General features: G+C 35.9%; 1 long non-coding RNA gene across 1 annotated transcript; it reads left to right on the plus strand.

Moving 5' to 3' along the window:
* The first annotated feature begins 2,202 nt into the window (after positions 1-2,202).
* Positions 2,203-5,067, plus strand: LOC136201435 (uncharacterized). The gene is made up of 5 exons (XR_010673837.1): positions 2,203-2,274; positions 3,318-3,487; positions 3,590-3,829; positions 3,964-4,639; positions 4,806-5,067. It is a non-coding gene; the product is annotated as an uncharacterized lncRNA (long non-coding RNA).
* The last annotated feature ends 7,923 nt before the right edge of the window (positions 5,068-12,990 follow it).

A 12,990-nucleotide genomic window follows, 5' to 3' on the forward strand; every position in this document is an offset into this window, starting at 1 on the left:
CCATCGGTGACCCACTCCAATGGGGTCGGAGAGGGTCCTCATAGAATGGGGATGAGAATAATTTTGTCTCCCTTAATAGGGATGGGGCGTGGATGGGGAAAGATATCCTCGTCCCCGCCCCCATTAATCCCGCGACAATTGATTTTTTTTATGATTTAAGTACATTTTAATTATGTGATTGTTTGTTTTAAGTTTTAGTTTTTTGTGATTTGGAAAATTTGAGAATGATTGTTAATACTTGGTATTATTACCTACTGTTTCTTAAACGTTTTTGTTTTTATTGATTTTTTTAAACATAAACGGTGATTCTCTGTGGAGAATTGATGGGAATGGGGATAACGTATTTTTGATATCTAAATGATGATTCCTATTGGGACGAAAATAGGGATTATAATTTTTTTTTTTTAAACAACGCCCAAGAACATGAACAGAACAGGAACAGAATGGAAACAAAAGCAACATTAAAAAAAAAAGCTTAGAAACAAACAACTCTACTTATGCCAATCCTCTGTAATCATCAGAGAGGATACCTGGAGGCATCCAGGAGACGCATCATACTCATGATGTCCCAACGAACTAAAACATGTGAAGTTCGCCAACTAATCAGTTGCACGGTTGTCTTCTTTATACGTATGTACAAAAACAATATGGCAATCTCTATCTCTAAGGACTATGAATACGAATGATGAGGGTCCACTACACTTGAAATCATAATCAAGACATTTGTAAGTCAATTTCCATGATGACGTTTTGAAACCCTTTTTTCCCAAGCCAGAACTAGCCCAAAATAAACATCTCATAATTCCGTCAGAAAGCTGTACATAATCCAATATTTGCTCCAAAGCCACCTACCCATTGACCATGTAAGTCCTTCATCAGGCCCCCAGCCGATGCAATCCAATGGGTTCCAAGGAATTCGACCAAACCATAATTTTTTTTTACTTTTCTCCAATATTTTAAATATTAGGTTGAAATCTTGTAATTAAGTTGCAAGTGTCAATTCTCTGAATTTGGACTTTCTATTACTAAGATTCAAGAATATTATATTAAAATTATTTGAATTATTCAAAAACAAAAGAACCGACAGAGATTAAGAATTTAAGATTATGTATCATAATCTCAATTTGCTAATTAAAAAAAGATGATATTACAGTCTGGACAATGATATGGTATTTATTGTGTAAAATCAATGAAATTAAGGTCAACTGCCAGCTTCACCTCCTCTTCCATGCGTCATGTCGGCCATGTCCTAATCATGCTTTACTATTTAATCCGGCTTAATCAATCCGGGATATTTAATCTTAAGTATAAAAATTTGATTAATCTTCTGAATTAATCCATTAAATAAGTAAATGACATGATTAATCTTTAAGTCCATGTACATGGGTGGAGATAAGGGGCTAGGCCCCTCTGGCCGCTGGAACCACCATGGCCACAAGTAGTTTCAGCTCTACTGTCTCCATAAAATTTAAGGTTGTGGTGATTCCGCCCCCTGTTTCCAAGAAATTTAGTTCGGGTGCTATATTAGTATCCCAAAATTGGCTCAAGTCTTGTTAAATTTCTCTAAATCCAAATTTTCAATTTTTTTTTTTAGATCCGTTCACTACAAAAAAAAAATATGTCTATACCAACAGTTTTTTAGATGCATTTATAAAAAGTGTCGCTACTAAAAATTACTAAATAACCTTATACCTCTTACACATATATATAACCTTTATCCTGTTTTAATCCCTTACTCCAAAAAAACTGTTTGCTTACAAGAGAATTAGGTTTTATTGAAGCCCAATAGCTAAAGAGCCCCAAAACTTATAAGGAAAAAAGCCCAAATTCTGAATCATTAGGTTTGCGTGTTATCACTTTCTGGGATTTCACATTTGCCATCTTGCTCAAATTTACGATTTCGTCTCGTATGCTTCACAGATCTTTGTGCGATTTCACAAATCTTCCATTACAAATCCTCTACAAATCTTCCATTGCAGATCTTCTATGTGACTTCACATCATTGATTTAGTTGTGTGAGGGGCGATTTACTCCGTGTGATCTATGCTTTATTCTCTTTGATTTACAATTCCATCTCTATCGCATGTACTTCTTCATTCTATTCTTTTCTTCAACATATCATTATGGACTGGCTTTGATTTAAGAACTTCGAGTTCTGATTCTCTAAAACCTTAGCAATTTTATCGTTTCTGTTTGGTTCGACAGGTTTTAGGATTCCGTTGAAGTGATTGGATGAGAAGGCAAGGGTTCTGATCCCTTTTTCAGTTCCTCCAGGTTTACTCCGTAGCTATCCTGTTCCTTTTTTTATGTTTGCCTTTACATACATAATATTTGTTGTCCTTGCTAATATGATATGCTTGCTAAATTTGAATATCCTTTTACTTGGCATGGCAATTTAGTACATTTTTCTAGTTATCTCAAGTTGCTTTAGAAATATCCACACATGTTTAACAATTATGGTATAGGATAATCACGAATGCAAGTGCAAAGATTGACTGCAGTGTACTATTCACTATCCTTTTACATCAGCTGTGTTATCATACTGTTTGATCAATACTATCCTTTTACATTAATACACTTCATAATTAATGTAGTAGCTGGAAAAAAAAATCCTTTTTCATATTTAGGAGGCCAGTTCTAGATTTGGAGCCAAAAAAAAAACTTGATACTTGTATAGCCTACACTTGCAAATGCTCTCCATATTACTTATTGATTCCTGAAATTTTGCTTCTTAAATGGTTAAGTATTAAATTCTAACCCTTCTGCGGTCAGGGGTGAGACCTAAAAGTTACTAACAGGAGGCTAGCATGATTAATTTTATATAATCATGAAGTACATGTTAGAAAGACTTGAGCTTTCAAAAAGAACTAGGGGTTCAAGAATGTGTCATAGGATAACATAAGAATGTGTCATAGAACTAGGGGTTCAAGTTAGTATGTCAAAGAACATTTATTTGGCCAAAGCATACTTGATTATGATTTTTTATTCATTTGTCCAAAGGAAAGACCATGCTTTTAAGATGAAAATTAGAAACCAATGATATACACAAAGGGATGGGATCATGAAAGCCCCCCAAAAGCAAGGGTACAATGAAATACTAAACAAACAAACTGTATTACCACATATTGGCCTTAATTATTAATACTAAACAAACCAATGTTAAATTGATCCTCCCCATTAGCTACCCTTAATTATTGTGCACTTATTCTACTACTATATAGTATATAAGTATTAATCTTTCCAATGCACTAATATAAGGGTTAATGACTTTTTTGGTGTTTGTAACTATAAATTAATTTCTTATCTCTTGATGACAGGGTTATATTGTCCTCAACAGACCTTGGGCTTTTGTGCAATAGCTAACTCTCTAGCTTCCATGATGTGTGGATATGTTTTTCAGTAGATTTAACTGTTTATGCTATTCTTATATGTATCCAGTTAGGCAGAGCCCGATCTAATGATTTGGAAACCACCTTGCCTAAGCCCTGTAAGTTTTCTAACATAATTCCATTTCTATTAAACTATTCCATCCATTGTTTCATCATATTTACAAGTTTAGATTTAAGAATTAATTTGACGAGTAAAACAGATCTGGCAAGAGCATTGATAGCTCCTGATAAAGAACATCCAAATGGAACTCAAGGCCATGACCAATGACCATAATGATAGGAGTGTTCTTCAGCAGCGTGTTGCCTTTTTCGATCAAGACAATAATGGACTTGTGTACCCCTGGGAGACCTTTTATGCTGCGTTTTTTGAAAGATTGAAGTTGGAGGCTGAATGACAGCTTAAAATCAATAGAGAAATACATGTATATCATACAGACGATGTAATTTTGTGAAATGTTTATGTTGGTTTTCAACTTTTTATATGAATTGTTCATTTTGGATAAATGCTCTCATGTCATATCACTTTTAAAACAGTTCATTGATCCATTTCTCTAAACTCAGTTCTTGGTTTCAGGTGTGGTATGTGATCGAGGTCTTACATTGAGCCACTTGATTGGTGTTTTAGATGTATTCGTCTTCTTCTGTCTCATTCTGTTCTTAATTTGTGAACTTGGTGACTATGGAGGTTATGGAGGATCGAATGGTAACAAAGGACATGGGTATGGATATGATGGTGGCCACGGAAAGTATAATTAGATCAACACTTAATTACTCAATATGATTTGGATCTATTCAGTATTGTTGCCATTCCAGATTTCAACATATAAGTTCCTGTATACTTATTATTGGTGAATTCTATTATTTTGACATAATTTGTTGTATCTGATCTTTGTTGTGCGGTACTTCCACAACTGGACCAAAGGCAATGTAGTCTGTGATGATTCTGGTAATAGGTTGCCTTAATTCGTTTAAATCAATCAAGAGGTTGGTAGTTTCAATTTTATGCAACTTGAAACTGCATATTTATCTCTTTGAGCTACTACAATATCATCAAAGAAGGAATAGTCTGGTAATAGGCTTCCTGATCTCGATCTTCTACTTCAATATCATAGGCATGAAAACTACAGACGAAAATAACAACTAAATTTCATTATAAGGTTGTGAACAACGGAGGCACCATTGCGTATGTAGTGAGGACAGCAGGAAGCAATCTTAGAGAGGCTCAAGTTATGCATTTCGTTGCAAAACGGGTATGCTTATGAATTGTCTCGTCGTAACAAGTTGGTTGTGTATACAGTATCAGAATATTTGATTGCCAATGGTTTATGTTTGATAATGCATGTTGCATCATACAAGAAGATAAGGCATACTGTAAGGAACTGCTTGATTTCTTGGCTAATGGTGGTTTTTCCCCAGTTAAAACAGAGAAGGCCTCTCTATGCTATGAAAAATTCTCTAGACAATGCTCCTCATGCCAGAGATTTTATTGGAGCTCTTAAGGAAAGTTTATATTCGAACTAGAGTTCCAGGTTTGATTGCAGAAGTGAAGAAGGCTTCTCCAAGTAGAGGAATTCTCAGGGAGGACTTTGATCTAGTAAATATGTCCCTTTATCCGCTATTTCCATTAGCATGGTACGTGATGATACAAGCTACACTTTCCGTGCCAGATTTTAATATACAACATAGTGAAACGTTTTTGTATTGACAGATTTACTTTCTAGTGAACTAGTTTTGATAATTGTTGTAACAGTTATAAAAAAAAAATTACACACCACGTGTAAAATCGGCCCTCCCAACTAAGCGATCATATATTCGCCACTGCCCATGTACCATGATAAGAGGCTTTTGAAATATCAAAGTCGTATATCATTTTAAATATATTATTAAAATTTATATTATTTTAAATAAGTTATGAGGACCAATAGATTAATATAAACAAATTTATGGGTTAGTATGTCAATTTAAATAAATTTAGATAATTTATAGAGTAAGTTATTTTAAGAAAATCCATAAATAAATGAGACACTTTGTAAATTCAAAGAGTTAATCAATTTTTTTTATCAACTTCATAGGCTTTTAATTATTTAAATATTAAGCCTACTTAATCATGTCTAGCATGTTTACGGTCTCAAATACTCACTCAGCTCGTCCAAATAAATAATAATCGAATGTAATTTAATAAAAAAATATAGTTCAATTTGATTATTAATCGAAATAAAATTTATATTTATACATATAAAAATTATTTTAATATAATTTATAAATACTAGTTCGGTTTATTCAAAAAAAAACTTTTTTAACTGAATCGATAATTGAAACGAAAATATTACCAAATTTAAAATATAAAATAACCAAATCAAAATTTTATTTGAATGGAAGAGACTTTTGAATGGAAGAGACTATCAATTGGTCATGGCCTTGATAAAGAACACAGCATAAAAGGCAACACGCAGCATAAAAGGTCTCCCAGGGGTACTATCTAAATTTATAATTTTTTTCACCTATTAGGCAACACGCAGCAAAATCTTTCAAAAAACGCAGCATAAAAGGTCTCCCAAGGGTACACAAGTCCATTATTGTCTTGATCGAAAAAGGCAACACGCTGCTGAAGAACACTCCTATCATTATGGTCATTGGTCATGGCCTTGAGTTCCATTTGGATGTTCTTTATCAGGAGCTATCAATGCTCTTGCCAGATCTGTTTTACTCGTCAAATTAATTCTTAAATCTAAACTTGTAAATATGATGAAACAATGGATGGAATAGTTTAATAGAAATGGAATTATGTTAGAAAACTTATAGGGCTTAGGCAAGGTGGTTTCCAAATCATTAGATCGGGCTCTGCCTAACTGGATACATATAAGAATAGCATACACAGTTAAATCTACTGAAAAACATATCCACACATCATGGAAGCTAGAGAGTTAGCTATTGCACAAAAGCCCAAGGTCTGTTGAGGACAATATAACCCTGTCATCAAGAGATAAGAAATTAATTTATAGTTACAAACACCAAAAAGGCCATTAACCCTTATATTAGTGCATTGGAAAGATTAATACTTATATACTATGTAGTAGTAGAAGAAGTGCATAATAATTAAGGGTAGCTAATGGGGAGGATCAACTTAACATTGGTTTGTTTAGTATTAATAATTAAGGCCAATATGTGGTAATACAGTTTGTTTGTTTAGTATTTCATTGTACCCCTGCTTTTGGGGGGCTTTCATAATCCCATGCCTTTGTGTATATCATTGGTTTCTAATTTTCATCTTAAAAGCATGGTCTTTCCTTTGGACAAATGAATAAAAAATCATAATCCAGTATGCTTTGGCCAAATAAATGTTCTTTGACATACTAACTTGAACCCTGATAACAACCCAAATTATTCTTGAATAAGGAATAAGGGAAAATTAATAGAAATAATGGCAAACCATTATTCCTTCTAAAAGAGATATTTATACATGATTAATGTGGAATTAATGATAATTAATGCAGGGAAGAATATGCAAATAATAAGGAAAAGGAAGGAGTCTCTAGCATTATGCCACGCCACGTGGACCATGGCGAGATACGCCATAACGAGATACGCCCGATGAGAGCGAGTAGCGGAGACCCGCCATAGCTCTCAAGGAGAGCGTACGTACGCCTTGACAGATAAAAGAATACGAAAAGGGATATTCATCTTACTGACAGAATATTATCCCAAGGACCAAAAGGGATATTCACCTTGAGAACGCCGCAAGAAGAACCGGATGGCGGATCTCCACGGTTTAGCTCAGTGAGATCCGCTGGCGAACCTATGAGGCGAATATCCTCTTTCACCTGATTCATCACAGTAACGGCTAACCGCCGGCTCGGCCATAAAGACCATTAATGAGCTATCAATTAGCTAACCGCCAGGTTAAAGGTAACCAGTAACCGCCAGCTTAAAGGTAACCAGTAACCGCCATTAATGGAGCATTAATGGAGACCTTCTAGTTGCTGAAGGTTACGACTTTTTAGCTATATATAGCCTACATCCCTAGGCTATCAAGGTACACATTCACTTACTCTTTGTCAATTCAGTTTGCTCTCTTGATCTTCCTTACTGACTTTGGCATCGGAGTGTCCCCGGCCGATCCCAACGGCGCCTCACAGGGACGTGCTCCGATCAAGGATTTTTCCCCGAGTTATCAATTGGTGCGGTGAGCGTGGATCTCTAACAAACAGAAGATCACAAAATCTTGATTGTATAGAGTTTCACAACGAACAAAACAATGGAGTCAACAGAATAGAAATCACAATCTCAAACTTTGGCTCAATCAGTACAACAAATCTTTCCAAAGATACAGTTCTCCATATATTGGTGGGAAAGAGTTTTCTACATTAAATCTGGAATTTTATGATGAAAAAGATAAGTTTCCTCCCCTTTCTTATTCCATTTTTAATTAAAGAAAATTGAGATCCCTCACTCTTATAAAGTGCTATGAATATCATTACATGTTATTATGATAAATCTAATAAACTGGGAAAGATAAAGTCATAGACACAAATCTTTCATTAAATCTTGCATGCTTACTATGCTCTCATATTTTTATGCATGACAAGTGTAATATGATATTATCATTGAATTAGTACAAACGCATGTATAAGACCCGTAATCTTGGGATTTACAAAAAAAAAATTCATCCATTTAATGTGATTTTGTCATTTGATATTAAAATATCATAAAAGGGCTCATGTAATTACAAATGATTTAGATCTGGTCGGTCTTTTGGATGAACATGCATATAACTATTAGAAAAAATTACAAAAAAATCATATTTGGTTTTTCCTTGTACAATTCACCATCTATATATGGCTTTTCTCCTATATAGTACTTTTAATATCAAAAATTCATATTTTTGAATATTGTTTTGTCAAACAGTTATTTCATTCCTTTTTTTACAAGGATGTGTCTATTCATATAAAAACTGTTTATTTGACATTGTTAGAATTTCTGTTACCAACACAAGAGACTTGAAAATATTGCGTCTATTTGTAATTATTCTGTAATTGTCCCTAACTATTAAAGCCATTATGGACTGATGAATTACCAAATTGGATAAACAAAACTTTCATGTCCTGAGCTAACTACAAAATAGTGCAAGTGTCGGTTTCGGATCAAAACATTAATTTATGCAAAATTCTTAAGATATACATGAGAATTCCTTAAAGATTGGAGGATTGTATGTGAAGGTAGGTGAGAGCGGATTTTGAGTAATTTTCCTTACACTCCAAATTGGAGGAGAATCATGGTACATGTATTTTTCTTCCAAAATTACCATTTCTCTTTTATTTTATTCGTACAAATGAAATGATATAAGAGTAATTTTATATGTAACTATATTATTAAATCATCACTTACCTTTCTTTAATTACACCCCATTCAAATGAGGCTTTAATGATCTCTGAATGCCATTAATGTATGAATGCACAATATTAATTGCAAGTAAATAGCAACTATGTAAGATATCTTACCTAATATAGAATGTCATAACTTTTATGACGTTTAAAATAAATATGCTATCTTTGATATTAATGCGCATTGAAATACAAAAGGACATTATTCTTAAACCATTCTCATTATGGTTATTTATTAAGAATTCATGTGCAGTAACAATCTTTATGGTTATGACCGTTATACGTGATATTATTATTAAAACAAGCACGATTAAAATTCTATTATGAATTTGTTTGACATATAATATTTACTCGGTTTTATCCTTTGACTAAGTTCATTCTAGAGTCAGGGACCAACGCGAATGAATTATTAAGTTGATTCCAAGATGAATTAAAAATTCCATAAAGAGACATTGCATCATACATGATATTTGCCAACAAGGCAAATGCAAACATTCTTTTGCTATGAAGTATGTTCCATGGATCAAGCCATTGATCCCCAAGGTAAGTGAATATAGCTTTTATGACTTACCACAATCTTTTAATAATGGACATAGCATGCCCCACTTCTGGAGTTCTTTCAGTGCTAACCCACAGGTACAAGGGAGTTGCTAATACTACAACCAGTGCAAACACTGATATGAAAAATAAAGCTCAATCCAAAGAAGTGTATATGCAGAGTCACTTCAGAAAAATTCCTTGAATATGTCATTGGCCAAAAAGGAGTTAGAGCAAATCCAGATAAAATAAAAAACATTGCGAGGAAAAAGGTGAAAAGAGCGCCTAAATAAAAGCCATGCGAGGAAAAAGGTGAAAAGAGCGCTTAAATGAAAACCCCACAATGGGTGAGAAAGGTCCAGAGGTTGAACGGGCGGATCATCATACTAGAAAGATTGTCAACAAGCATATCAAGGTATAAAACAATTCCTAGCAGAACCACCCTTGATGAGCAGACCAATCTGAAGGGGAGACCTGCATTTGTATCAATCTATCATGGATAAAGATATGTGCACCGTGGTTATTTAAGAAGAAGAAGGTCAGTAGTTCTCCATCTATTATGTTAGCAAAATGTTGAAGGATGCGGAGACAAGATATCAGAAGTTAGATAAAATGGCTCCCACGGTTGTGACAACATCCATCCGCGTTAAACCATATCTCCAAGCATAACCTCAACATGATCGAGATCAAGATCAAGAACCGGCTTCACCATCATGATTCAACATTGAACACACGAATGATGAGATTGAAAGGCGAGTGCATGCCGCTCTATATAGACAAGAGAACAATGCAGAAAGGTACGCCATCAAGTTAACATGAATTCGCCATTCACAGCACGGATCCTAGGGTAAGAAGTGGACAGAATGTTTAAAGCTTCCAACTTGCCACAATATAAAAGAAAAGATTCAATATAAGCGGGACATTACATATCCCGAACCCAAAGGAGGGGAGCATGTAACCGTTGGAAGAAACGCCAAAGCGTACTACAGGTTGGCCACCACATTGGTTGGCCACCACACTGAAGCTTGCTGGGAGCTGGCAAACTAGATAGCTTTGTCCAGAATAACAAATAACAAGATGACAAGCAGAAGACAGATCCCAAAAAGAAATTCAAAAGTGTCATTAATGTCATAGCAGATGGACCAGTGTATCAGCCACCCGTGGAAAAAGCAAAAATATCTGCTCTGGATAAAACATCCCTCCATTGCTCCTTTTGCAGAAACAGGTCCAGTAATCTCTCCACATATAGATGCGTTGACAATTGAAGGATGGGAGATGAAATGAAGCGAGTAATGGTAGACACGGGCAGTTCTTGCAATGTCATCACCATAGGTGCATTCGCCAAACTAAAGGTTGATCTGATCCAAATAGAAACAACCATTGTTGACATCATTGGAGTGACAGGTCACACTATCCAGACCAAGGGCCAGAGGTTGCAGCCCTAATTTCCATCCGTCGTCTGATAATGTACATTCCCACCAGCAAAGGAGGAGTAATGATTAGCGGGAACCAAAAGGTGGCTAAAGAGACTTATACTCGGCGTCACTATCAATCCGCCCACAATCCAAAGAGGACGAAGGTGAGAAATATTAACTTGTCACTACAGCTTTGGGCGACACAGAAACGCTCCTTATTGCTGATGGAAAGCGGGTGCGGATCGCCAAAGGGTTAAAACTTGAGATCAAAAAGGATGTTAAAAAAGTTCTCATTGAGTCTGAAAGCGTATTTACATAGGAAAATGAGATCCCCACAGGAGTAAGCCCAGATGTGATTACTCATAAGTTAAACATCATTGAGGATGCGGTTCTAGTTGCTCAGAAAAGACGGACCTAAAAATCAGTATTTTTACATATTCTTATATGTGCATTAAACTGTTATAGTATCCTATATTTTATAATTTATTCTTTCTCGCCATACTTCTTATATTCATTTGCCTAGCTTTTAGTGCTGATATACACCCAGTGGCTGGCGAATGAAAAGTTCCACAGGCGGATCAATTACCTCAAAGATAGGACAATTGATCCCATCACGGGCGGATCCCCTTTCCACAAAGATAAGAAGCACATACCCTCAGGAGCTTTCAAATGAGCTCAAACTCTCTCCTCAAAGACAGGAAAAGGATTGACCACCATCAAAAGCGGGTTAATATCGTCTCAAACATGAGATCATTACACCCTCAACTTTCTCCTCAAAGATAGGAGAACATTCTCATGGGCGGATCCATCTTTAGATGATCACCATTCGAGAAAGAGTTAAAACATTCCTTGGACGCAAGGACTTTACACTCTCTCACTCCCTTCCCAAAGAAGGGTTCACAAGTCCTACGGGCGGATCGCTTCACCTCAAAGATAGGTAGCAAGTTGATCCCCTAGGCAGCTTTACTTCCTCTAGAAGGAATAGAACAGCTTCTAAACCTTCACAAAGGTTCGCACATTGGGGTACGGCTGGCCACCTACCCTAAATAATCGGAGAAATCCTAAACCAGATTCTAGAAAATTACTTGCTAAAAGATATAATGCATTAGTAAAAATAGTTCTGGAAAGCAAAGGGTTCATCCAAGTAATGAAGCCTCGTCTTCATCTCCAAGTAATGAAGCCTCGTCTTCATCCAAGTAATGAAGTCTCGTCTTCATCTCCAAGTAATGAAGCCTCCTCTTCATCTCCAAATAATGAAGCCTCATCTTCATCCAAGTAATGAAGCCTCGTCTTCATCTCCAAGTAATGAAGCCTCGTCTTCATCTCCAAATAATGAAGCCTCGTCTTCATCCAAGTAATGAAGCCTCGTCTTCATCTCCAAGTAATGAAGCCTCGTCTTCATCTCCAAGTAATGAAGCCTCGTCTTCATCTCCAAATAATGAAGCCTCGTCTTCATCCAAGTAATGAAGCCTCGTCTTCATCTCCAAGTAATGAAGCCTCATCTTCATCTCCAAGTAATGAAGCCTCGTCTTCATCCAAGTAATGAAGCCTCGTCTTCATCTCCAAGTAATGAAGCCTCGTCTTCATCTCCAAACAATGAAGCCTCGTCTTCATCCAATTCATGAAGCCTCGTCTTCATCCAATCAATGAAGCCTCGTCTTCATCCAATTAATGAAGCATCATCTTCATCCAAATTAATGAAGCCTCGTCTTCATTCAATTCATGAAGCCTCGTCTTCATCCAATTCATGAAGCCTCATCTTTATCTAATCAATGAAGTCTCGTCTTCATCCAATTGATGAAGTCTCGTCTTTATCCAAACAATGAAGCCTCGTCTTCATCAAAGTAATGAATTCACGTCATCATTATAGAAATAACAAAGTCTCGCCTCCACAAAATGCACAAAAGTCCCTAAATGGCTGATCATTCTTACTGATCCCTAAGGGCGGGTCATTCTCCTCAATATGGCAGAACTGAAGAAAATAAGTCCCTAAAGGCGAATCATAATCCAATGTGGTAGGAACAAATGGTCCCATAAAGGGCAGGTTATTCCTTTCTAAAGGAAATATAACTCTCAAGAAACACCTAGAGGATAACAATGGATACGGTTGGCCACCTATCCACAAGGAAGCAAAAACCCCTAAAAGTGCATCATATCCATATATGATCCCACATAGGGCGGATCTTGTTCATAAGATCCCGCATAAGGAAGCCCCAAAAGGCGCATCATTTCCATATGCGATCCCCCATCTAGGGCGAGTCCACTTTC

The sequence above is a fragment of the Euphorbia lathyris genome, chromosome 7, assembly GCF_963576675.1.
Source record: "Euphorbia lathyris chromosome 7, ddEupLath1.1, whole genome shotgun sequence".
NCBI lineage: Eukaryota > Viridiplantae > Streptophyta > Magnoliopsida > Malpighiales > Euphorbiaceae > Euphorbia > Euphorbia lathyris.